The sequence below is a fragment of the Aegilops tauschii genome, chromosome 2, assembly GCF_002575655.3.
Source record: "Aegilops tauschii subsp. strangulata cultivar AL8/78 chromosome 2, Aet v6.0, whole genome shotgun sequence".
Classification (NCBI taxonomy): Eukaryota; Viridiplantae; Streptophyta; class Magnoliopsida; order Poales; family Poaceae; genus Aegilops; species Aegilops tauschii.
Genome location: NC_053036.3, coordinates 398175662 through 398202761, shown reverse-complemented (window position 1 = coordinate 398202761; position 27100 = coordinate 398175662). Strand labels below are relative to the sequence as shown.

Genomic DNA, 27100 nt, shown 5'->3' with positions numbered 1-27100 from the left:
ATCAGTATAATCCCGAGGACCTCAATGACTCCGAGGACAACAACTACCTACCTCTCTCCAAAGAGGAGGCCAGCCTCAGAGCCGAGGATTTCATCGTTCCGGAGGATCCATTGGACCAAGAGCAGTTCAAACAACTTATAGCCACTGCGCGAAGCTTGAAGAAGAAGCGGCAGCAGCTAAAAGCAAAATAAGACACCCTCAACGATAGACGAACAAAAGTCCTAGCAGCCGAAGAAGGGTACGGCTATGAGCAACAAACCAAAAGTTACCCAAAGAGGAAGCTGCTGCCACAATTCGATGACGAGGCCCTTGAGCCCGCACCACCTAGACGTACTCAGGGCGACCAGCCAGACCGCCACCCTCGAGGATGGGACATGACGGCTAGAAGGGCCGAAGACCCACCCGCGCCTCCCCACAGGAGGGGAAAGGAGCCAATAGAGCCCGTTGACCCATATGACCTACGGTACAACCAGGATGCTAGAATAGGCCAGACAATATCCATCTATGGATCCATGGGATACCCTCCCGCTAGATGGGATGGATACCAAGCTTGGCTCGATCGAAACGGTAGAGCTCGGGAGCAGCACCGGGCCCGCATGGCAGCCGAACTCTGGCGTGACATGGCCCGAGTGAGGGTCACCGCTCACCCAATGTGTTTTACAGGCGAGGTGATGCAACACTAGTTCCCCAAAGGGTTTAAACCCGTAAACATCGAACAATACGACGGGACAATAGACCTGGCCGTGTGGATTGAAGATTTTCTTCTCCACATTCATATGGCTCGAGGAGATGATCTCCACGCCATAAAATACCTGCCATTAAAGCTCAAAGGACTAGCCAGGCATTGGTTGAGCAGCCTCCCTGAAAACTCCATAGGGAGCTGGGAAGAGCTCGGGGATGCTTTCCGAGCTAACTTTCAAGGCACTTATGTCTGGCCTCCATACGCTGATGACCTAAGCCATGTGGTCCAACAGCCTGGTGAGTCAGCCCGATAATTTTGGAATCGGTTCTTCACTAAGAAGAACCAAATCGTTGACTGTCCGGATGCCAAAGCGATAGCCGCATTCAAACATAGCATCTGGGATGAAGGGCTAGCACGTCAGCTCGGCCAAGACAAGCCGAGGACGATGTCGGCTCTTACCTTACTCATGACCCGCTTTTGCGCGGGCGAAGATAGCTGGTTGGCTCATAGAAGAAACAACCCCGAAGACCCCGATACCTCGGAAGTCCAGCACGGAAATGGGAAACCACGACATAGTGAAAATAAGCGTTGTCACAATGGCGGTGAAGCCGAGGATACGATAGTAAATGCCGAATTCAGCAACTCCAAATCCGGTCAACGGAATAAACCCTCTAAAGGGAAAAGGGATGGCTCGACCGCACTTGACAAAATCCTGGATAGGCCCTGCCAGATCCATGGCACCTCGGACAAACCTGCTAACCACACCAACCGTAACTGTTGGGTGATCAAACAGGCCGACAAGCTTACAGCCGAAGAGCAAGGCACGAGCCTCCTGCAGCGAGGACGATGATGAGCCTCGCAGGCCGAAAAATGGAGGCCAGAAGCAGTTCCCTCCCGAGGTGAAAACGGTGAACATGATCTACGCCACACATATAGTACCTAAGAAGGAGAGGAAACACACACTTCGGGATGTCTACGCTGTAGAGCCTGTAGCCCCAAAATTTAACCCATGGTCGGCGTGCCCAATCACCTTTGATCGTAGTGACCATCTGACCAGTATCCGCCATGGAGGGTCGGCGGCCCTGGTTCTTGACCCCATTATCGACGGGTACCACCTGACTAGAGTCCTCATGGACGAAGGCATTAGCCTCAATTTGATTTATTCAGATACAATGAGGAAAATGGGTATTGATCCATCAGGGATCAAACCCACTAACACCACCTTTAAAGGAGTAATCCCAGGCGTCGAAGCCCGCTGTTCGGGCACCCTGACCTTGGAAGTAGTGTTCGGATCGCCGAACAACTTCCACAGCGAAGACTTGCACTAGTAGAAAACAGGGCTTTCGTTCAGGCCAGGCCAGCCCATTAGTCCCGGTTCGGCATGAACCGGGACCCATGGGGTGCATTAGTCCCGGTTCGTGAGCCCAGGGGGCCGGCCGGGCCACGTGGGCCACTGGTCCCGGTTCGTCTGGACCTTTTGGTACAGTTCAAGGCACGAACCGGGACCAATGTGCCTCGCCCCTGGCCCATGACCATTAGTCCCGGTTTGTGCCACAAACCGGGACTAAAGGGTTGGTCCAGTTTAGTCCCACCTCGCCAACCGAAGGGCGCTCACACCGGTTTATAAGCCCGTCCCTCTCTGCCTTGTTGAGCTCCTCTCAAAATGAAAATAGATGCCCTTATACAGGGAATTTGACCTAAATTCATAGTGAGTTTCTCTGAAATTCATAGAAATTTATTATGAATTTAGGTTGAATTTTCTCTATAGGCGCATCTATGCTCATTTTTTTATGTTGGGGTTGGCGATCTTTACAGACTTTTTGTGTGTTGAATATGCACCATTCAAAATCAGTCTCTGCTTTGAATGGTTCATTTTGAACACACAAAAAGTCAGGAATTCAAATAAGTTCAAGAAAATGAAATCCCTTTGTAACAGACGAGTTTCCGTATGAAATCCTGATACTTTGAAAGAGATTGTCCATTTTGTTCACGAAGTGCATCCACCTTTTGCCGGGACCCTCTCAACTTTCTTGCACATGCTATGTGGATGAAATGATGATACCATGCCAACTTTCAACCTTTTCAGAGTTCATTTGAAATGCTTTTCAATTTTAGGGTCTTATAGCTCAAAATAATTAGTAAATGCATGAAAAATAACAAATGAAGTCAGAAAGGATTGAAAAATGATGATGTGGCTTTGAATGGTGCATTTTGAACACACAAAAAGTCAGTAGTTCAAATAAGTTTTAAAAAATGAAATCCCTTTGTAACAGACGAGTTTCCGTATGAAATCCTGATACTTTGAAAGATATTGTCCGTTTTGTACACGAAGTGCATCCAGTTTTTGCCGTAACCCTCTCAACTTTCTTGCACATGCTATGTGGATGAAATGATGATACCATGCCAACTTTCAACCTTTTCAGACTTCATTTGAAATGCTTTTCAATTTTATGGTCTTATAGCTCAAAATAATTAGTAAATGCATGAAAAATAACAAATGAAGTCAGAAAGGATTGAAAAATGATGATGTGGAGTCATCAGAGCGTTCGGCAGAGCAACTTCTTCCTTTGATTGATTTCCACCTAGGCCGAAAGGCCATTAAGATATGTTTGGCCCACTTAGCATATTTAGATGGGCTATTGGTTGGGCTTTGACCCGATTCCATGGGAGCTCGTCACTAGTAGAAAAAGGGTCAAATGTGAAGCACATTAGTGCCGGTTTGATTTTGAGCCGGCACTAATGTGTCCATTAGTGCCGGTTCCAACGGCTAGGCGGGAGGACCTCTTTAGTACCGGTTTGTGGCGAACCTTTAGCACCGGTTCGTGCCACGAACCGGTACTAATGAGGCTGTGGCCTCACGAGCACCTTTAGTACCGGTTCGTGGCACGAACCGGTACTAAAGTTTCTTACTAAGCTGTTTTTTAGTCCCTCCTCGCGAAGAGAGAGGCACTAGGAGCGGTTTATAAGCCCTGAGTGCAGAGACGATGAAGAAGAGGCGCAATGCTCACCTTCACGTTGCTTAGCTTCAAGCCTTGAGGAATAAGGTAGACTGCATGGAGCTATGTGCAGTGCAGTCTACACTATTCCGAAAGGCTTGAAGCTAATTAACGAGCATTGCGCCTCTTTTTTATTTTTAATAACTTATTACAACTCCGGACTTCTTGTGTTACGGCAAAAACTGGATGCACTTCGTGTACAAACTGGACAATCTCTTTCGAAGTATCAGGGCCTGTTTCGGACGAAAACTCATCTGTTACACCGGCACTTCATTTTTTAAACTTATTACAACTCCAGACTTTTTTTGCGTTCAGTAGGCACCATTCAAAGCGACGTCATCAATTTTCAACACTTTTTGACATCATTTGCTGTTTTTCAGTCATTTAACGATTTATTTTCAGAGCTAAATGACCGTGAAATTGAAAATCGCTACAAAATGAACTCTGAAAATGTTGAAACTTGGCATGGTATCATCATTTCACCCACATAGCATGTGCAAGAGAGTAGAGAGGGTTACGTCAAAAACTGGACGCACTTCGTGTACAAACTGGACAATCTCTTTCGGAGTATCAAGGCTTCGGACGAGAACTCATCTGTTACACCGGCACTTCACGTTTTTAAACTTAATTGAACTCTAGACTATTTTTGCGTTCAGTACGCACCATTCAAAGCGACGTCATCAATTTCCAACACATTCTGACATCATTTGTTTTTTTCAGTCATTTATCGATTTGTTTAGAGAGCTAAATGACCGTGAAATTGAAAATCGCTACAAAATGAACTCTGAAAATGTTGGAACTTGGCATGGTATCATCATTTCACCCGCATAGCATGTGCAAAAGAGTAGAGAGGGTCACGACGAAAACTGGATGCACCTCGTGTACAAACTAGAGTTCATTTGAAATGCTTTTCAATTTTAGGGTCTTATAGCTCAAAATATTTAGTAAATGCATGAAAAATAAAAAATGAAGTCAGAAAGGATTGAAAAATGATGATGTGGCTTTGAATGGTGCATTTTGAACACAGAAAAAGTCAGGAGTTCAAATAAGTTTAAAAAATGAAATCCCTTTGTAACAGACGAGTTTCCGTATGAAATCCTGATACTTTGAAAGAGATTGTCCGTTTCGTACACGAAGTGCATCCAGTTTTTGCCGTAACCCTCTCAACTTTCTTGCACATGCTATGTGGATGAAATGATGATACCATGCCAACTTTCATCCTTTTCAGAGTTAATTTGAAATGCTTTTCAATTTTAGGGTCTTATAGCTCAAAATAATTAGTAAATGCATGAAAAATGGTGCATGAAAAATAACAAATAAAATAAATAAGTAATTAGAAACAAAATAATACAAACTTTATTAAAATATATAAGTAGAAACAAAATAAAATAAACTTTAATAAAATCTATGAAACTAAAATTAACAAAGTATTTTCTGTTCAAAACATTATAAGAAACCTCTAGTATTATTGAAACTAAAATCATATAAAATTGATGCAACTAAAATTATCGAAGTATTTTCTGTTCAAAATCATTAAAAGCAAAAAGAATTTTCATAAAGAACTTTTTTGATAGAAACTTTAATAGCAAAAAGAGTTATCATAAAGTAAAATAAATAAGTAATTAGAAACAAAATAAAATATAATAAATAAGTATTTTGTCTTAACTAGAAACAAAATAAAATAAATAAAGCAAAAAAGAGAACAAAATAACTGCGAAAAAATAAAAAAATGCCACCTACTCGGCCACCACGGCCTGAATACGACTAGAAACCCATCCATGGGCCAGGATTCAGGCCCGCAGAAGGCCCAACAGGCCCACAGGCATAGCAGTGCAAGATTAGGCCCAGAGGCCTGCAGTTCAGAGGAGTTCAATGGAGATGGCGGGGCAGGGCTTATAAACAGGTCATGCCGCTCCTCGGCTAGCGAGGTGGGACTAAACATCCCACCGCACCGCGGCTTTGGCAGGCGCAGGACATTGGTCCCGGTTGGTGCCACGAACCGGTACCAATGCCCCCTTTGGTCCCGGTTGGTGGCACCAACCGGAACCAATGCCCACCCTTTAGTCCCGGTTGGTGCCACCAACCGGGACCAAAGCCCTCTGCGAACCGGGACTAAAGCTTCATGTATATAAGGCAAACTTGTGAAAATTTTGGTTTACATCTTGCAGTTCGCCCCCGACGACGCGCGCGGAGAGGACGCCGCCAGGCTGCCGGACGCCGTCGCCGTCGCCCCGCCCCGGAGCCCACGCCGAAGCCGTCGCCGTCCGCCGCCCCCACCGTCTCCGTCGCCCCCGCCCCGGAGCCCACGCCGACGCCGTCCGCCGCCAACGCCGTCGCCGTCCGCCGCCAACGCCGTCGCCCGTGCCCGCTCCGCGTGCCCGCCCGGATCCTCTGCACGCCGACGCCGTCCGCCGCCCCCACCGTCGCCGTCGGCGGCGCCGTCGCCGCCCCCGCCGTCACCCTAGCCGGCTGGCCCCGCTGTGAGCCCCCGAATCTTTTTTTTTCATTTTTTTGTATATGTGTTTTTTCCATGTATATATACTAGTAAGTGTTTAATAAAATTAGTTAGATTAGGTGAATTAGATGTTTTTCCATGTAGTTTAGATTAGTTGAATTAGATGTTTTTTTGTTAATTTATGTACATATATGTGCATATTTAGAAAAAAAAATTGTGTTGAACTAGTTAAATATAATAGAACTAGTTAAACAAGTTTATTTTTAGTAAGTGCTTAGTATGTTGAACTAGTTGATTTAATAAAACTACTTTATTTTACTATAGAAGTAGTTTATTTTAGTAAGTACTACTTTATTTTATTTATAGTAAGTGCTTAATTAGTAGTTGAACTAAGTTGATTTAATAAAACTACTTTATTTTACTATATATAGAAGTAGTTTATTTTTAGTAAGAACTACTTTATTTTATTTATTTATAGTAAGTGCTTAGTAGTTGAACTACTTTATTTTAGCAAGAAAATTAATAGAACTAGTTTATTTTTTTTAATTCAAGCAATTAATCCCGCATCGACGTCGACGATGCCTATCCCGCATCCTCGTCGTCGACTCGGCGGAGGAGGCCGGCTTGATCAGAGGGGCCATGTCCGGGACTGGGCCCCGCCGGGCTGGTTTTGGGAGGTGCTACCTTCCGGTGGGCGTAGGTTGGTGAGGAGCCAGCCCGTCGTTGACCCGATCCTTGTTTGGTGGCGGTCGCGTGGGCCAGTGACGGTGCCGAGGCTTCCGGACACCGCGGAGGTGGTACGTCACCGTGTCAGGGAGGAGGACCAGCACGTCCGTCGGTACATGGTTGCGTTGGAGGGCAGGTTCGACAATACCTGGCAGGTTCTTTAGGGATCTCACTGGAGCTATGATCCTGTGATGGTTCCGTCCCTTTGGGTGTCCACCGCCCGCGCCGTTACCCGTCGGGCGCTACTGTTCTAGCTGTACTAGCGATGCTATATGCATGTATGATAGTATTCGAGGTGTATTAGTGATAATATTCGACGATGTACGGACGCATGGAGATGATGTAGTTTTGCTTATAATTGAATGCATCCTAATTTGAATACTACTTTATTTTGTGATTTGATTTTGCTTATTGAATGCTCAAAGTGGAAAACTACTCCTACTTTGAATGCTAAAATTGGAGAGCACTATGCAAGGCGTATGCATATGATTAGTTGATAGCTTATAGGGTTTTTGTTTTCGCAGAAATCTAGGAGCCCCCGGCCCCTCCATCATCCCCACCGTCGTCCCCGTCACCGCCCCCTCCGACATCAAGGTGAGACTAGCCAAATCCTCTTTTAGAAAGATAATTAAACGATATTTCGGGTTGACTGTAAGTCTGTCGAGTCTCCACCATATATGAGAGGACGAAGAATCCCGACTGTTGTCGTGGGGGTAGCTTCTCCTTCGTTCCCGTGTGCTAGAAAATTTGGTGTAATGCACTCGAGAACGAAAGGAGGAGCTACCATACCATCACCGACGGTCGTAAATGTCAGAGAGGAATCAGTGAGGGAGAGTTCCACCATATATATATATGAGAGGACGAAGAATCCCGACTGTTTTCGTGGGGGTCGCTTCTCCTTTGTTCCCGTGTGCTAGACATTTTGGTGTAATGCACTCGGGGACAAATGGAGGAGCGACCATCACCAACGGTCGAATGTATACACCACGTGAGCTGAGAGTTTTCAAGAAAAGACTCGACAAACCGATAGTCAACCCGTGATGAATAATAATGATCTAACTTAGGTTTTTTAGTACATATATTTAATTGTAGACGTTTAATATTTGAATTATGAACATAGGAAATGTCGTACTCGGACGACGAAAGTCTCCCGGGGGAGTGCGACTGGTGCCACGACGACCGAGGTCAGTGCGACAGGCCTCACCTGGACGAAGATCGGCGCTTCAGTATTAAGCTGGAGGAGACCTTCGATGTTGAAACGGTACGCAACGACGACAAGTGTTATTTTTTCATAATTAAGCACGACTTCAACTATTTCAACGTGTACTTTTCATCTTTTACAATTCGGCTAGCTTATCCCATGCCATGCAAGACGCTACATCTTGGAGAGGATGGGTTTTGAAGACCATGAAAGTATGGAAACAAAGAAAATTCACCTAAGGACCCATCATGATATAGATTTTGAAGTAAATCTGTATAATTCTGAGAGCGTAACCCATTTTGGTTGCAAAAATTGGGAAGCATTTTGCAAGATGTATGGTTTTGATGAGGGTATGCTTGTCACCATGGATCTTGGTGATCCTGACATCGAGCAAGACAATATGGACATTTGGGTCCTTGTTGATATGCCTCCAATTCTACCGCTATGTGAGTTTATCAAACATAGTTATTAGCTAATTTATATTGTTCATTTCAAAATAGTTGACAGCTTATTTTCATTGACAGCTTATTTTGATTGTTCAAAATGTGCGGAACATGGTAGATAGAACCTACTACACCGATGGCTCTGAGTTAACTTATAAGGAGAAAACTCATCTGGTCGGATTTTGTACTGATCTTGAGAATTACAATATTTATTGTAAAACTCCTCCACATTATGGTCAATACGTGCCACTAGTGCACGTGTTGAACTACGGTAACTACTATGGAGATACCCTGGTAAGATTTCTTACTATTATTACGACATCCATGCATCTTTTGCATACTTCTAAAACTAGTACATCATTGCTAACTATGAAGTTATTACTATGTTTTTCAACAGATAATCCCAGAGGATTGCGTGCCTAGAATGGTAGGCTTGATGTTTTGAACATACAACCAGGTCATCCTACGAATCTCAACTGTCCATACCGGATTTGTAAAAGAAGTGGAGACATGCAAATCAAAGAATGGAAAAAATGTATGGACAGTCGCAAGGAGGTTCTTGGAAGCAAAAGGAAGCGAAGCGCAAGAATTGGAGACAGGATGATCTCCATTCTCCATAATGGAGAGTCAGGGTCTATATTGTTTCATGCTATTTTACCTTAAAGAGGGTATTTCGGTCCTACCTAATACTGATGATCATGTGCTAAGAACAATTAAGTAGGGTTGGTTCGATGACTATGAGGATGATGATCGTATGACTGGTTATTAATAACGAGTAGAAGTTGTATGATGATGATTAGTAGGAGTTGTTATTATATATGATGATGCATGATGCGCGCATGAAGAGTTATTATATATCAGTGGGTGAAATGAACATGGATTGGATTGAAGTGAAGGCAACATGCATGTGGTGCATGTCGAAAGTAGTACAATCCAAACTTGATCAAGTTAGGATTAGTATTACTTTTGACATGCACCACATGTTGCCTTCACTTCAATCTAAGCCATGTTTAGGCATAGCAGTACGTAGCGTTGGTAAACCAAGCACGGAGATATAAGAGAGGACACTTCTCTCTAATAGCTACCTAATAACAACCTAAATTAACAACCAAAACCCCTAAATGAGCCCCTTTAAAAAAAAACCTCAGCTCCAGCCAGATGCTGACGCGTGGATGCCTATTGGTCCCGGTTGGTGTCACCAACCGGGACCAAAGGCCCCCCGGCCTGGGCGGGGCGCAGCGGCCACATGGAGGCCCATCTGTCCCGGTTCGTGTAAGAACCGGGACTAAAGGGTTAGGGCATTAGTAACGACCCTTTAGTCCCGGTTCAAAAACCGGGACAAAAGGCCCTCATGAACCGGGACAATAGGCCCTTTTTCTACTAGCGACGGCGTCCGGCAGCCTGGCGGCGTCCTCTCCGCGCGCGTCGTTGGGGGCGAACTACAAGATGCAAACCAAAATTTTCACAAGTTTGCCTTATATACATGAAGCTTTAGTCCCGGATCTTGTCACGGACCGGAACAAATGCCCCTCTTTGGTCCCGGTTGGTACCACCAACCGGGACCAAAGGCCTCTTTTCAGCAGCCCGAAGGGCGGGAAGCAGAGGGCTTTGGTCCTGGTTGGTGGCACCAACCGGGACTAAAGGGTGGGCATTGGTTCCGGTTGGTGCCACCAACCGGGACCAAAGGGGGCATTGGTACCGGTTCGTGGCACCAACCGGGACCAATGTCCTGCGCCTGCCAAAGCCGCGGTGCGGTGGGATGTTTAGTCCCACCTCGCTAGCCGAGGAGCGGCATGACCTGTTTATAAGCCCTGCCTCGCCATCTCCATTGAACTCCTCTGAACTGCAGGCCTCTGGGCCTAATCTTGCACTGCTATGCTTGTGGGCCTGTTGGGCCTTCTGCGGGCCTGAATCCTGTCCCATGGATGGGTTTCTAGTCGTATTCAGGCCGTGGTGGCCGAGTAGGTGGCATTTTTTTTTCGCAGTTATTTTGTTTTCTTTTTTGCTTCATTTATTTTATTTTGTTTCTAGTTACGACAAAATACTTATTTATTTTATTTTATTTTGTTTCTAATTACTTATTTATTTTACTTTATGATAACTCTTTTTGCTATTAAAGTTTCTATCAAAAAGTTCTTTATGAAAATTCTTTTTGCTTTTAATGATTTTGAACAGAAAATACTTCGATAATTTTAGTTGCATCAATTTTATATGATTTTAGTTTCAATAATACTAGAGGTTTCTTATAATGTTTTGAACAAAAAATACTTTGTTAATTTTAGTTTCATAAATTTTATTAAATTTTATTTTATTTTGTTTCTACTTATATATTTTAATAAAGTTTATATTATTTTGTTTCTAATTACTTATTTATTTTATTTGTTATTTTTCATGCATTTACTAATTATTTTGAGCTATAAGACCCTAAAATTGAAAAGCATTTCAAATGAACTCTGAAAAGGTTGAAAGTTGGCATGGTATCATCATTTCATCCACATAGCATGTGCAAGAAAGTTGAGAGGGTTACGGCAAAAACTGGATGCACTTCGTGTACGAAACGGACAATCTCTTTCAAAGTATCAGGATTTCATACGGAAACTCGTCTGTTACAAAGGGATTTCATTTTTTAAAACTTATTTGAACTCCTGACTTTTTGTGTGTTCAAAATGCACCATTCAAAGCCACACCATCATTTTTCAATCCTTTCTGACTTCATTTGTTATTTTTCATGCATTTACTAATTATTTTGAGCTATAAGACCCTAAAATTGAAAAGCATTTCAAATGAACTCTAGTTTGTACACGAGGTGCGTCCAGTTTTCGCCGTGACCCTCTCTACTCTTTTGCACATGCTATGCGGGTGAAATGATGATACCATGCCAAGTTCCAACATTTTCAGAGTTCATTTTGTAGCGATTTTCAATTTCACGGTCATTTAGCTCTGAAAATAAATCGGTAAATGACTGAAAAAGAGCAAATGATGTCAGAAAGTGTTGGAAATTGATGACGTTGCTTTGAATGGTGCCTACTGAACGCAAAAAAAGTCTGGAGTTGTAATAAGTTTAAAAAATGAAGTGCCGGTGTAACAGATGAGTTTTCGTCCGAAACAGGCCCTGATACTTCGAAAGAGATTGTCCAGTTTGTACACGAAGTGCATCCAGTTTTTGCCATAACACAAGAAGTCCGGAGTTGTAATAAGTTATTAAAAATAAAAAAGAGGCGCAATGCTCGTTAATTAGCTTCAAGCCTTTCGGAATAGTGTAGACTGCACTGCACATAGCTCCATGCAGTCTACCTTATTCCTCAAGGCTTGAAGCTAAGCAACGTGAAGGTGAGCATTGCGCCTCTTCTTCATCGTCTCTGCACTCAGGGCTTATAAACAGCTCCTAGTGCCTCTCTCTTCGCGAGGTGGGACTAAAAAACAGCTTAGTAAGAAACTCTAGTACCGGTACGTGCCACGAACCGGTACTAAAGGTGCTCGTGGGGCCACAGCCTCATTAGTACCGGTTCGTGGCACGAACCGGTGCTAAAGGTTCGCCACAAACCGGTACTAAAGAGGTCCTCCCGCCTAGCTGTTGGAACCGACACTAATGGACACATTAGTGCCGGCTCAAAATCAAACCGGCACTAATGTGCTTCACATTTGACCCTTTTTCTACTAGTGACGAGCTCCCATGGAACCATGTCAAAGCCCAACCAATAGCCCATCTAAATATGCTAAGTGGGCCAAACATATCTTAATGGCCTTTCGGCCTAGGTGGAAATCAATCAAAGGAAGAAGTTGCTCTGCCGAACGCTCCGATGACTCCACATCATCATTTTTCAATCCTTTCTGACTTCATTTGTTATTTTTCATGCATTTACTAATTATTTTGAGCTATAAGACCATAAAATTGAAAAGCATTTCAAATGAAGTCTGAAAAGGTTGAAAGTTGGCATGGTATCATCATTTCATACACATAGCATGTGCAAGAAAGTTGAGAGGGTTACGGCAAAATCTGGATGCACTTCGTGTACAAAACGGACAATATCTTTCAAAGTATCAGGATTTCATACGGAAACTCGTCTGTTACAAAGGGATTTCATTTTTTAAAACTTATTTGAACTACTGACTTTTTGTGTGTTCAAAATGCACCATTCAAAGCCACATCATCATTTTTCAATCCTTTCTGACTTCATTTGTTATTTTTCATGCATTTACTAATTATTTTGAGCTATAAGACCCTAAAATTGAAAAGCATTTCAAATGAACTCTGAAAAGGTTGAAAGTTGGCATGGTATCATCATTTCATCCACATAGCATGTGCAAGAAAGTTGAGAGGGTCCCGGCAAAAGGTGGATGCACTTCGTGAACAAAATGGACAATCTCTTTCAAAGTATCAGGATTTCATACGGAAACTCGTCTGTTACAAAGGGATTTCATTTTCTTGAACTTATTTGAATTCCTGACTTTTTGTGTGTTCAAAATGAACCATTCAAAGCAGAGACTGATTTTGAATGGTGCATATTCAACACACAAAAAGTCTGTAAAGATCGCCAACCCCAACATAAAAAAATGAGCATAGATGCGCCTATAGAGAAAATTCAACCTAAATTCATAATAAATTTCTATGAATTTCAGAGAAACTCACTATGAATTTAGGTCAAATTCCCTGTATAAGGGCATCTATTTTCATTTTGAGAGGAGCTCAACAAGGCAGAGAGGGACGGGCTTATAAACCGGTGTGAGCGCCCTTCGGTTGGCGAGGTGGGACTAAACTGGACCAACCCTTTAGTCCCGGTTTGTGGCACAAACCGGGACTAATGGTCATGGGCCAGGGGCGAGGCACATTGGTCCCGGTTCGTGCCTTGAACTGTACCAAAAGGTCCAGACGAACCGGGACCAGTGGCCCACGTGGCCCGGCCGGCCCCCTGGGCTCACGAACCGGGACTAATGCACCCCATGGGTCCCGGTTCGTGCCGAACCGGGACTAATGGGCTGGCCTGGCCCGAACGAAAGCCCTGTTTTCTACTAGTGATACAACGGCTCTGGCAGCCGAAGTCCAAACAGGCATCGAGGGGCCGAAGTACTAGCCTGCCATCAAGGCACGGTAGGCAGGTAAACGGGTCCGAGCCATGTCTCAGTTCGAAGAGCCTCCCTACGCTCAATATAAATAGGGATACACGCCCCACAACACGCCCAGCCCAGTCACACAGTATGTGCCTCGTACGCACAACTTCGCACTTAAAATGCCATGGGCAGCTGTGGGGACCAACCACCCAAGAGCCAAGTGTTCAGTTCAACCGAGCTAGGGCCAAACACGTCTTTAGACAACAATAGGTGCCATTTAGGACCTATCTGGCATCAAGCTAGTATAGTACGGTGACTTCTCAAGACCCTCTCTCAAGGGCCCATCGACCGATCATCACCCATCCAAGGAGTTCTTCCTCCCCTCCGGAGCGAAGGCGCAAACGTGCAACAACGCACAATAGGGACGTCAAGCTACACATTAAGGCCATGCGTAAACCTTTCCTTTGTAAAATTTATTTTATAACAAAGTATCTGTAACAGTTACATCAGCAGTTTGGATTGTACGGCTAGACGTCACGAGTTCACCAAAAATAAAGACCACCTTTTACGGTCCTCTTGCAGCCATTTATATTGCACATTTTTTCCTTTTCTGCTCTTCGACGCCGAAACAAACTAGTTCGGCACACATTTTCTCTAGATGCGATCGACTAATAGACCGAGGGCTTGATTATAAAACTCGCCCCAAGCATCAGTCCGACACTATCTTCTCTCTCAAGTGTTTGATGTCTCAGATATTGCATTATATGAATTGGTTCTGAATTATGTCTTGGGTCAATAGTTGGGTTGCCCGCCTCCTGTGTTTACCCTCTTACGTTCCACATGTTCTGCTAAGAAGGTAAAGGGAGAACCACTTCGATTGTACTTCTGGCTAGCTCGGTCAAGTAGCTCGGTGGAGAAAGCCGAAAACTGACTGTCATAGTAAGCGAGAACTGGTCAGCGATCAGATGACAAGTGTCAAACTAAAAATCAATGGAGATTACTCAGTGTTATACGAAGGGTTTTGTCTTTGCACAAACCACGTGATGAAGGCATATACCTCGGCTCTCCCGAACATCACAAAACACTGGGGTCTCGTCACTAGCCCCCGCAGTCAAGCTCCTATGGCCAAGTGGAAGTGATAAAACCGCATAGTCCGATTACCTTGTTTCCCTCACGCACTACCACCTTTGGGCACCGAGACGTCAGCTAAAGGTCACAGTGCAGAGGTCGAAGCACCCCTTGTAGCATCTACATGGGGGCTGAAGCTGACGACTAGTAACTTTCATAACAGAATGGTCGCACAGGACTCAAAATAAATAAAAGTAGACAAAAGTATGATAAACCATACAAAAGAAACCGCATTATAAATCAAAAGGTTCAACTATCATGTAACACATAATAGCGCGCTCACTCGAGAATTACATCTTTCGGACACTGGGCCTTTGTTGCCCGTGCACCATCCATCACGATGGGGAAATACTGCTCGGGACGCCTGTGCTCCTTTCCAGCGGGCGGGGGTCCGGTGGCCATCTCGACCGGCTTAATCTTCGGTCAATAATGCACCATGGTCCTCGCAAAGGCCATCCGAGCTCCCTTGATGCATATGGAACGCTTCAGGACGTCAATCCGGGGTGCGACATCATACAACTTCTACACTAGGCTGAAGTAGCTGCTCGATATTGCCTCTGAAGGCGAGAGCCGGACACAAAGGTCCTTCATGGCTGGCTACGCCATCCGGTGCAACTCTATCATCTGTTTCATTTGATTGCTTAGGAGGGGAGGGTGTTGGGGCGCTTGGAACTGCGCCCAGAATAGCCTGCGCTCGGCGTCACTGTCCCAAGATGTGAAATGCCTCGCCGCATCACCCACACTCTTTAGGAGATCCGCAAACACGCCTGAGGAACGCCACACCCGCGTGAGCAAAGCGAACCTGTGACTGCTACTTCTTGAGCTTACGTTGGTTTTCCCTTGAAGAGGAAAGGGTGATGCAGCAAAGTAGAGATGAGTATTTCCCTCAGTTTGAGAATCAAGGTATGAATCCAGTAGGAGGAACACACAAGTCACCAATGGTTGCACCTACACAATAAAACAAATACTTGCACCTAATGCGATAAAGGGGTTGTCAATCCCTTCACGGTTACTTGCAAGGATGAGATCTGATAGAGATAAGTATGAAAGATAAATAAAATTGCAAAATAAAGTAATGGTAAATAAATTGCAGCAAGGTATTTTTGCATTTTTAGTTTTATAGATCTGAAAATAATATGATAAAAATAGACCCGGGGGCCATAGTTTTCACTAGATGCTTCTCTCTTGAAAGAACACATATGGTGGGTAAACAAATTACTCTAGATCAATTGATAGAAAAGCGCAAAGTTATGACAATATCTAAGGCAATGGTCATGAATATAGGTGTCGGCGTTCTGGGAACCAGGGTACCCAGACTTGCCTACCTGCGGCCCACGGCGTGGCTCCATCAACGGCCTAGTACGTCCCATCTACAAGGCCGCCAAGACAAGACCCTCGCGAGGGGCCAAGCCTCGCGAGGCGGATGACACCAAGACCTCCCGAGGGAGCGGCCTCCCCAGGCGGCCTCTCGAGGAGCAGAAATTTCTATGCAGGTACCCAGCCTCATGAGGCTACCATGACGCAAGCCATGACGACCAAGGCAAGCGGGCGCCAGTGGGCGCAGAGGAGGCAGTTTCCTCTTTGGTGCTAAGGAGGCAAGGACATGCGTGGGTTCCCGAGGAATATGGCAAAGGTTTCCATTCCAGTGCAACGAGACCAAGACCGCCATGACGGCAGGACAAATGTCATCACCGAGTCCACTGTTGCGTCACAACCAGAAGCTTTGCAGGCGAAGACCACCTTTCGTCAGGATAAGATGTACTACTTGTCCCCTTTCAAATTGGCCACTGTGGGATCCCTTCCCGCCTACGTTTTGGGGGAAGAGGACCGAGGCCACTATAAATATAGGTTAGCCACCACCGTAGAAAGGGCCGACTCATTCCCTCACCCATAGACCTCATGAGGTTGTTCATCCTTTGTACTAGTTCATCCTCAGCCCCTTGTGAGGCCAATCCACCACAAAGCAGGAGTAGGTTCTTACACCGCAAGGTGGCCCTAACCTGGGTAAACTGTCGTGTTCTTCTTCTTCCTCATTTGCATGAATTAAGCTAGGCCGTGGGGCGACAGGCTGGTAGGCTGGATAGGTTGAGTTCTTCGCACACGCCCCAGAGTTTGAACCTTTCTTGGGTCTACGGAGCCCTGAATCCGACATTTGGCATGCCAGGTAGGGGGCGTGTCGAAGCTCTGCCTTTTCATCAGCTGTGCTCCGCTCGTGCTGCGTGTTTCCCATGGCAGGTACCGCCCCACCCGCCGGGCCGCTCGGTGCATTCGGAGACGTCGCAGGCCATCGGGCCTTTTCCCCCGCCCTGCGGCAGGTGCGGTGGCCTCTGAAGTTCAGGCCAGCGTTGCCCTCGCGGTACGTCGGCACGGCGGACCCCGCAGAGTACCGCCGAGTGTACGCACAGTCCATCTGTGTGGTGGGTGGCGACGACAATGTCATGGCGAACTGGCTCCCTATGGCCCTCACGGGCGTGCCGCGCTCCTAGATTCTCAGCCTACCAGAGTCTTCGGTGGCTTCCTGGAAGGAGTTGTGCGGCCTGCTCATCGTGCATTTCACAGCCCCGGTGCCCCATGCAGTTGCGTCCATCCTCGGAGGGTCGCAGGCGCCGGCCTCGGGCCGCCACTTCAAGCAGCTTCTTCATCCGGTCGGAGCTGCTCGGCCGCGGCAGGAGGCTCCTCCGGGCTGCGCTGTGCCTGAGACCGCCATCACCTTCGACTCCAGGGATCACCCCAAGACCACGACAGGCGTCAGCACACTCCCGATGTTGTGCACGCCCACCATCAACAACGTCGCGGTCACCAGGACCCTCATCGAAGGCTGTGCTGGCCTCAACGTCCTCTCCGTGGAAGCATTCGATCTGCTTCAAGTGCCCTACGACCAGCTCACCCCCACCAGGCCCTTCTTAGGGGTGGTCGGCGGCTCCACTGCCCCTGGGTAGATCCTCCTCCGAGTCACCTTCGGCACGCGCTACAACTACCAAACCGAGCTTATTAACTTCGATGTCGCCTGCATCGGCCTCCCGTACAATGCCATCCTTGGGTATCTGGCCCTTGCCAAGTTCATGGCGGTGACGCACCCCGGCTAGAACGTTGTCAAGATGCCAGGAAGTAGTGGCATCGTCACCATGGCGGGGGACACCAAGGATGCACTCCTGGCCCTCAAGCTCGCTTTCAAGGTCGCAGCAACCACACAACCAGGCACTAAAGACACTCCAGAGATCCCAGAAGCCGCGCCTGCAAAGAAGAAGCAATTGTTCTCTCAGGATCGGGCCAAGATGAAGCAGGTGCCAGTCGGCGACGGGGGCTCAGGCCCCATCTTCACCATAGGCCCTGGCCTCCCCCCAGATCAGGAAGAGGCGCTAGTCGGTTTCCTCCTTGTGAACAAGGATGTGTTTGCATGGGAGGCGACGGGCTTGGTCGGCGTCCCACGAGATGTGATCGAACACCATTTAATGGTGTGCCCCGGTGCGCGCCCGGTGAAGCAGAAGGTGCGGCGGCAAGCCCCAGAGAAGCAATCGTTCATCGTCCAAGAGGTCCGCAAGCTGCAAGAAGCCGGTGTCATTCGGGAGGTGCGACACCCGAATTGGCTGGCCAACCCGGTCATTGTCCCCAAGAAGGGCGGAAAGGAGCGCAGGTGCGTCGAATCCACGAGCCTCAACAAGGCGTGCCCAGCCCCTGTTGACACCTCTTCCCTCGTCGAGCACCCCGTGTAATTCGTCAGCATGGTGTTGACGCACGCACGCACTACCCCATGCCACAGAAGCTCTTGCTTGCGCTCCTCATCGCCTCCAGGAAACAGCGACACTATTTCCAAGGCCATCCCATCAAGGTTGTCTCCGCGTACCCCTGGAGAAGGTGCTTAGTAGCCCTAATGTCGCGGGGAGGTTTGCCGAGTGGAACATCGAGCTGCACGCATTCCAACTAGAGTTCAGCACCACCAGGATCATCAAGGGCGTGACCCTCGCTGACTTTGTGGTGAAATGGGCTGACGCCCCCGACCGGGGGATGGGTGAAGACCGATCCCTCGCGCACGGAGACAAGGCGCCCGATGGCCGGGTCATGTACTTCGATGGCGGGTCCGCGCGCCAGGGCGCGGGGGCTGGAGCCGTACTCATCTCACCGACCCAGGACAAGCTATACTACGCAGTGCAGCTCTGCTTTCAGCATGGCGAGAAGGTCTCCAACAACATCGCGGAATATGAGGGTCTGATCGCTGGCCTTAGGGCCGCGGCGGCCCTGGGGGTCAAGCGTCTCACCATCAAGGGCGATCCTCAGCTCCTCGTCAACTTCTCCAACAAGGAATACAAGCCTAAGGACGAGCACATGGAGGCATACCTAGAGCAGGTACGCAAGATTGAAAAACGATTCTTGGGCTTGGTTGTAGCACATCCCGTGTGGCACGAACAAGGAGGTGGACGACATCGCCAAGAGGGCGTCCCGATGTGAGCCCCAGAAGCCCGGTGTCTTCGAGGAGCGACTCTTCAAGCCATCGGCAGCCCCCTCCCCTGCCGCAGGCCCTGCGCTGCTTCAGGAGGAGCCGCCCCTGGCCCCCTCCACGGGTGCCCCGGCCTATGGTCCAACCTCTGGAGCCCGCCTGCTCCTGGCGCTCAAACCTCAGGAGGGGTGCTGGACCGAACACTACAAAAAAAAGACACATCCGTGACATTTTGGGCCGAACGGATTTTTTTGTCATTTTTATGACACTTCTATGACGATAATTGTGACAAAACCCGGTATCATCATAGATGTGGTGGGCTCCTACTTCTATGCCAAAAAATCATGACAGAAAATGGGCTTTTCATCCAGGGTGGGCCGGAGACGCAGCTGCATGACATTCTTTGGGCCATCCATGACGGAAAAAATCATGGTAGAAGCGAGGGCGAGGAAAATATCGGGGAGTTCCCGGTTACGGTGGGTGGTCGGGGCCAAGCAATACACAGCGGGATTGCGTGTTTCTCTCGTACACGTACGCGCGTGTGTGCGAGGCGTTGGGCTCTAACTGAACCCGAGTGAGGCGTTCGCCTACTGAACCTGAGCGATTGCACTAGCTACGCGTTACTGAACCCGAGCGATCGATCGATTCCTGGCTGTTAACTGAACCCGATCGAGGGATTCCTTCGCTACTGCTGCTAACTGAAGTCGATCGAACCCGCTGCCTCTTGATGAACAGTGAGCGTTGTTGGGGGTTGGATGAACAGTTCCCGGTGGGGGTTGGATCAACAGGACCACGTGGTAGTAGAGGCCGTTGCCGCTGGATGAACAGGACCCCAATCGAGAGGAGGCCGCCACACACCCGAGCCGGATGGGGGTGGATGAACAGGACCCCGTGGAGGGCTGGTTGAACAGGACCCCGTGTAGAGGGCTGGTTGAACAGTAGCCGGTGGAGGCTGGATGAACAGGACACCGTGGAGGGCTGGTTGAACAGTAGCCGGTGGAGGCTGGATGAACAGGATCCCGTGGATGAACAGGAGCCCATGGAGGCAGGAGGGAGACGCCGTGGATGAACAGTAGCAGGTGGAGGCTGGAGGAGGTCGACGGTGGATGAACAGTAGCCCGTGGAGGCTAGAGCGAGGCAGTAGACGGTGGATGAACAGTATCCTGTGGAGTCCCATTTTGCGGTACGCCACACCCCTCCCGATGAACAGGACCCCCGTTTCGACCATAGGCCCTCCAACACAAGTCCGTTTCCTCCGTTTTGCGGTACGCCACACCCCTCCCGATCAACAGCACCCCATTTCGACCGTAGGAGCTCGAACACAAGTCTGTTTCCTCCGCTTTGATGTACGCCAGACCCCGTTTCGTCTGTTCCGTCCAAGCCGGTTGGCTCCCGATGAACACGATGCATTTCGACCCAGTCTGTTGCCTCCCGAGGAACACGACGCTGTTTGTCCGTTCCGACCCAGTCGGTTGGCTAGCGATGAACAAGACGCTGTTGCTGTACGCGTTCGAGACCTCGCCCGTATGTATGTACGTACGTGTACACGATATAGACGAGACTGCCTGAATAGCTACCGCTCCTTACTTGGCCACGGTTCATCATGGCAGAAAGACCGATGGACCAGTATGTACGTACACATTTGCGACCAGAATGACAACGCTACGTACGCTTCGACCGGGTGGGTCCCGGCTGTCAGGGAGGATAAGAAGGCACTTCCTTGCGTGCGAAGATATTGATGGTGGGTCCGAGCTGACAGGGGGAGGATTCTTTTTTTGCATGTAATAAGGAGGCACTTCCTTGCGTGCGAAGATGTAGCTGGTGGGTCCATCTGTCAGCCTCACCGCATACAATCCTCTTCCGACGGTTGTCGTTCATTGACCACGCCCCGCGGACAACACCAGGTGGTGGACGATGGTGAGACAGGGAATGACGCGGAGCCTGGGAACATGCGGAGGGTAGTACGAGGGTTGACTGGTTCGGCTGCGGTGTGAGGCTGCTGTCGCCCAGAATAACAGGGAGTGTGGGTGATGTAACAGCCCCAAAATTGGGTTATCAATTTTTGTGCTGTTATTCCTTCCTGGCACTCATTCTCAAAATTTTCTCCTGAGTTTGCTGATGACTCTGAGAAATCTTGTCATTTCCAACCTTTCAAAACCTTGCTCATGTCTTTTTCAGTGGGCAAGACCTCATTTGCCTCAGCTCAAACCCTAACTCTAAATTGTTGGAATTTAAAGATGGCCTTTGTGATTACAAAGGAGCTATCATTTTCCTTGAGCTGTTGATCATCCCATCTGTTCCCTGAGACCCTCCTATCCTTGTAAACCTTGGATATTCAAAAATATTGCCAAGTCCCATGCAATATTTTTGAATTAGGATTTATTCCTTTTCTTGCCTTTCCGAGGGATAAAATCCAAAGGCATATCTAGCCATCTCCAAAATTCATGAGAATTGGTGGAGTTGATATTTATGTCTAATCCAAGCTCTGGCAAAGATATTGGCCATAATCAAATATGGAAAAAATGCCTTTTCCTATTTAATACCAATATTGCATTTCTGCCACTTTCTAAAGGAACTACTATTTTTATAGTAGGGAAAATTCTCCCATAAATTATGGAGCTTGACCTTGCTATATAATCACAAGTTCCATCCTTGTTCCATGTTCCATAGTTCAAAATTTTGGCACCTGATCCAATGCAAGTTTCTGCCTTCTCTGAAATTTTGCAAAGGAAGTGCTTTATTCCTAATTCCAATTGAGCTGCAATTTGGTAGGGTCATCAACCTTCATAAATCACCCATGAACACCAAAGATGAGATCAATCCATTCATCCTAGCTCCCTGTGCAATTTTTCAAAGTTTCTGACCAGAATGCAACTTTGTGAAGGAAGTACCTTCATAGAGTTTCCAAATGGGATGAAACTTTCCATCTTCTCAAGTATTCCAAATCATTAGCCTCCACCTAAATTCAGTTCAATTCATTGAACTATGTGAGCACAGGAGCAATTCTTGGTTTCTATCCAAATTTTCAGTTTGTGAAGCAAGTCTATTTTATCTTGCTCCATTATGGCTGAAAATATTCCTAAGCCTTCTCCTCTCCATACAACCTATCTCCAACCCATTTTGGCTCATTTCATGTAGCCAGTATTTTCCTGGATTTTCCAAAGTTTCTGGTCAGATCTGATGCTTGTGAAACAAGTACCAATTTGGCAAGTCCATTTGGCATGATCTTTTTGCAGCATCTACATATGACCAAATAAGGAAGCTTTGCCAAGTTTTAGCCCAATCCATCACTCCTAGTGAGTGCTTCTTCCTCATTTGCTTTCTGGGTCAGATTTGGCATTTGAACTGCAACTATGCTAAATCCTTGCCCAAATCCCTTCCAACTTCCCAGGACCGTAGTTCTTGCTATACTAAACCTCCTAGACATCAAGTTTGCCACTTAACCTCTCTGTGTTGATCACCAGGATGTTGCCAAGTTTGCAATAGCAAACTTGTCGAGCCTGTTTCCCTCTTCTCACTACACCTTTACTCGTTCCATTACTTCAGTCATAATGAGCGTTGTAGGGACTATGCTGTAGACATCATTTGGCACCAAGTAGACGACCAGAGCATGCGTTGTCGGTGGTGACCACGGGCCGTGCCAGCCAAATCGGTGGTCTAGCCACTGTTGGCCACAGTAGCGCATCTCCGGCTAGCTCTGGCTCGTCCAAGCTTGTCAACCAGCTCAGCCTCATCGTCGCCGTGCGCCTTGGCCCGTTTCCCCCTTCACTTGCTTCCTCGTTGAGCCATCGCCGTCGCCGAGCACAGTGCACGCCCGTGCACCGTCGTCTTCCTCGTTCTTGTCCCCTTCTCCCTCTCGTCCTCTCGCGCCCCTCGTCTCCGTGAGCCCCTGCGCGTCGTCCGCATCCCCCTCGTCGCGTCCCTGTCGCTTCCCGTGGCATTTGGCCACGCATGCACGTCGCCGGCGCGCGGACACGTAGCCGTGCCGCGTGTCGCCTCGCCCCTTCCCCTAGAGCTCGTCCCCGCTGCTATAAGTAGCGACCCCGAGCCTCCTCGCAGTCCGCAACGCCCCCGAACCACTAGCTCGAGCTCGAGGAGCTCCCTGACGCCCATCCCCACCATGGCCGCCGCCTCGGGCTCTGCCCAATTCCGGCGATGCCGTGCCCCTCTCCCTGTTCCCCCACCACCTATGCGTTCCTCGAGGTCCGGCGCACCTCCCCTTAGCCTTGCCCACCCAGTTCTCCCACCGGAGCCCCTTGTTCGCCGGAGTCCAAAGACCACCTCCGCTGCGAGCCCTGCTGCTCCTTCTCCCGTGCTCCTCGCCGGAAACGGACACCACCACGGGATGCGCCTCTCGCTCCTGAGCTCGTGGATAGGTCGGCCGTCGTCTGAGGCGGCCGGAGCCGCCGGCAATCGCCGTCGAGGCGGGCGTCTCCCTCGGCCAGGCTCGCGTACGCGCGGGAGGAAGAAGAAGCCCGGCCAGGCGGGCCCCACCCTGCGGGACCCACCTGTCGGTGAGAGGAGGGCGTGGCCCCGCTGGCCACGTCGGATAAGTGGACGCGCCCGCCCGTAGAAACCGTTTCCCTGCTGTGGAAGTGTATTCCACGTGAATAAGCTTTCCTAGTCAGAAAACGTATTCCCTGGGCACTTCGGCCGAAAATGCGTTTCCCTGTGCGGAAAACATATTCAGCCCAAAGGCACGTTCAGTTTTTCCTCCAGGGGCCTGTTTGCTGAAAAACTTTCACCGATAGGTCCCTGAACTTCAAACCTGCGTATCTCGACAACCGTAACTCCGATTGAGGTGAAACCAACGCTCACGTCTTCGTCTCGTCGAACTCTTTCCATTGGTATCATATTCATTATGTTTTCACACAGTGAAAATGACCACTTTTCCCTTGCCCATAAACAGCACCCTCCGAGAGAGAACTGTTTCCTGCAAATCTTTCCGCGATCGTTCCGCACTTTTTCCGGAGTAATCCTCGGCCCCAGGCAAGCCAACCTCTTATCATGAGCCCCGAACTTGCATGTTGACTTTGCTGGTACGTCTTGTGTGTGCTTAGTTGCAGTAGTTTTTGTCTGTTTCGTCTGCCGTTATTTCAGTTGTGATACATGTTACTACTACTTGCTTACCTCTCATGATAGCTTTTGCCATGCTAGTTATATTGTTGTTGATAATATCATGCCTCTGTCTAGTTTAGTCCATGCCAGTAGTCTTGATGTTATGATGATTTTGTTGCACCGTCAATAAGCTAGTGTCTAGTATTGTTATGTTTCATATGCTTTAACTGTTCACTGGAGTAGCTTGATATTTGTTAATGCATTTGTTAGTTGCATGTTCATTGTTGCATTCTTGTTTAATATGCTCATAATGTTGATGATGGTGGAGAAATTAATAATATGACTTAATAACAAACCTCCTCCGCCATCACTGGGATATCATAGTGCCACCAAATCGAGCTTTCTCCAGTGCAACCACATTTACCTTGGGGGAAGGTCCTAGCTGGGTCTATTGTCATGCCTCTCGCCGGTGCCTCCCGTGAGGGAAGGTTATGGGCACGCTTACCCTGATCAGGTAGGCGGACATAAGCCTTGTGTGCCCGGGTTTGGTTTTGAGCTCATGTCCCCGTTTGGGACCATTTTGCCACGACGGTGGCCGTTGGTACCTTTGGTAGGTACGGGGCCACCCAGGACTGAACCCTTAAGGGGTGTTGGTCGGAGTGGCCGGGAGGGCGTCATGGCAGTAGATCAGTTTTGTTGGAGCACTTTGGTCCGCACGTTTGGGAGTGCGAGACCAGGGTTCCGTAGTGTGGGTAAAGTGCGCTACCTCTGCAGAGTGTATTCAATCTATCGATAGCCGCGTCCTCGGTCATGGGCACAAGTTCGTAGTAGGTCACACTATCGGGTCTCGGTCGAAATGGAGGATAAATCAGCTAATAAATTATGTGATAACTAAGATGCGATAACTGATGTGATGGCTTGGACTATGAAATAATCATGAGAAGTCACAATGATGTGTTGATATGACCCCGAGACGAGGTCTCGGTAAGTCATGATTGTGCTCCAAGGAGCCGTGGCAGAGTAAGTGATTGTTGCATAAGGTTAATACAAGATGTCTTCACGGGAGGTAACTGGTAGTTTATTTTCAGCATAGTTTCATGATGCCATGCCATGTTTTGATATGCTATGCTTTGCTGTTGTTATGATAGAAGTAAGTTTGATATGCCATGATAGTTGATGCTATGATGTTGTTCATGCCTAGTTTGAATTATGATTCTAGTTAATATCATGCCATGCTTAGAAGTTGTGTTGATGTAGACTGTTGCATATGCTTGGTTCTTGCTTTGTCTTCTGTTTGTTTGGATGCTATGTATTTGGTTGTCTTGCAAGTACATTCAATGTACTGACCTGGCGTGTCATGCCAGTTTTGTAGGTCGTTCGCTTGTTCCGTTGTGCTAGGCCATAATCTTGCCAGTCCTGTGCGTTATGGTGCCCCGCCTTAGTGAGACGCTGCCAAACCAAGATTTCCGCCGCCATTTATATGGACTTCCGCTGCCATGTAAATAGCCTTAGGGCTATGCCAGAAAATTGTATTCATCAATGATGTAATCTTATACACATGTATTTGATGAATATTATTGTACCTGGAATGCTGTATCATGGACCTGTCGTGCGTCAGACGTAATCCTGGGCTGACGTGTGAAGACCCCCTGCTCCATGCGGATCGGGGTGCCACAGGAGATGGTATCAGCCAGGGTAGCATAGGTAATCCTAGCATTAGATCACCACTACCATCAACCCCTAATGGCCCTAAGGGATTTGACCCATCCCTGGCATGCGGCATGGTCACTGTTAACCAATAGGTGGCGCAGTCGGGACCGACACGTCCTTACCCCACTGTCCCCGCCTAGTTATCCGTGGATTAAATAGCAACCCTATCCTTTCTGGTCGGCCGCACCGCGTACCCTTCGCCATTAAGGGAAAGGGGCCACGCCATGCGGGCATGTACCGCATAGCCGCCTATAAAAGCCCCCTTTCTGCTAGCCGTATCGCTCACCCCTCAGTCAGCCATGTCCCTGCAGAAAAGCTTAGCTAGTAGCTCCCCAGCCATGACTAGCACCTTCAAAGCTCCCAAGTTTTACACCCGCACCTATGCCGTCAACCATACTGGCTTTCCACCCCTCCTTACCGAGATGCTCACCAAAGCCTTTGGCTGTAAGGCTAGCCCCGATTACTTGGTGTTCCAATCGGCACCCGTCCCTCACCTGCATCGCTTTGATGCAAGAGTGCACATCAGCCTAGGTCCCGCAGTAGATGACCAGCCATTGGTTTTTCAGGGTAGAGCCATGCCTACCACTGATTTAGCCATTCAGGCCGCTGCTGTGGAGGCTATGCTTCACCTCCGAACCAGGTACCCGCATATGGCAACGAGGCGGGATTTCTGCTTTTACCCCATTGTGACAGAAGTAGGAATGCAACCTTCTCCCGCTATCCAAGGAGATGACCCCGCAATCGCTCGCCTGGTGCAATATATCACTGCCCAGGGGATGATGATTGCCAAGATGCTTGCCGATTTTAGAGCCATGGACAATGATGTGGTACGAGTCGTCAAGGAAGCTTACCGCGAGGCTCGTAAATTCGCATCTCAAGCCATCCACCTCATGCCATCCGAACCGGTGCTACCCTCTCAGCCTGTGTTGTGGCCTAGACCCAACATCATCACCCTCGATAAGGCTCTTTTACGGATCCACCAGCAACATTTGCTTGGATCAAATTCAGCCACACCTCCAGCAGTCGAACCCCAACCAATAGTAGTGTCGGACGATGAAGATGGAGATTGGCTCAGTCTTCGTCCTCCCGGAGAGCCCCAGCAAGGCCAGTCCTCTGCATGACCTCAGCCACGCAGTGAGATGATTCTGCGAGTAGGTCAGTCAGTCGGTTCATCCCTGATATGAGGATAGAACTATGTATCCTGGAGTGGGTAGTTT

At 48.1% G+C, this 27100-nt stretch overlaps 1 long non-coding RNA gene across 1 annotated transcript; it reads left to right on the top strand.

The window, feature by feature from the left end:
• The first annotated feature begins 23190 nt into the window (after nucleotides 1–23190).
• LOC109747776 (uncharacterized) lies at nucleotides 23191–25769 on the top strand. The gene is made up of 2 exons (XR_005768431.3): nucleotides 23191–24154; nucleotides 25538–25769. It is a non-coding gene; the product is annotated as an uncharacterized lncRNA (long non-coding RNA).
• The last annotated feature ends 1331 nt before the right edge of the window (nucleotides 25770–27100 follow it).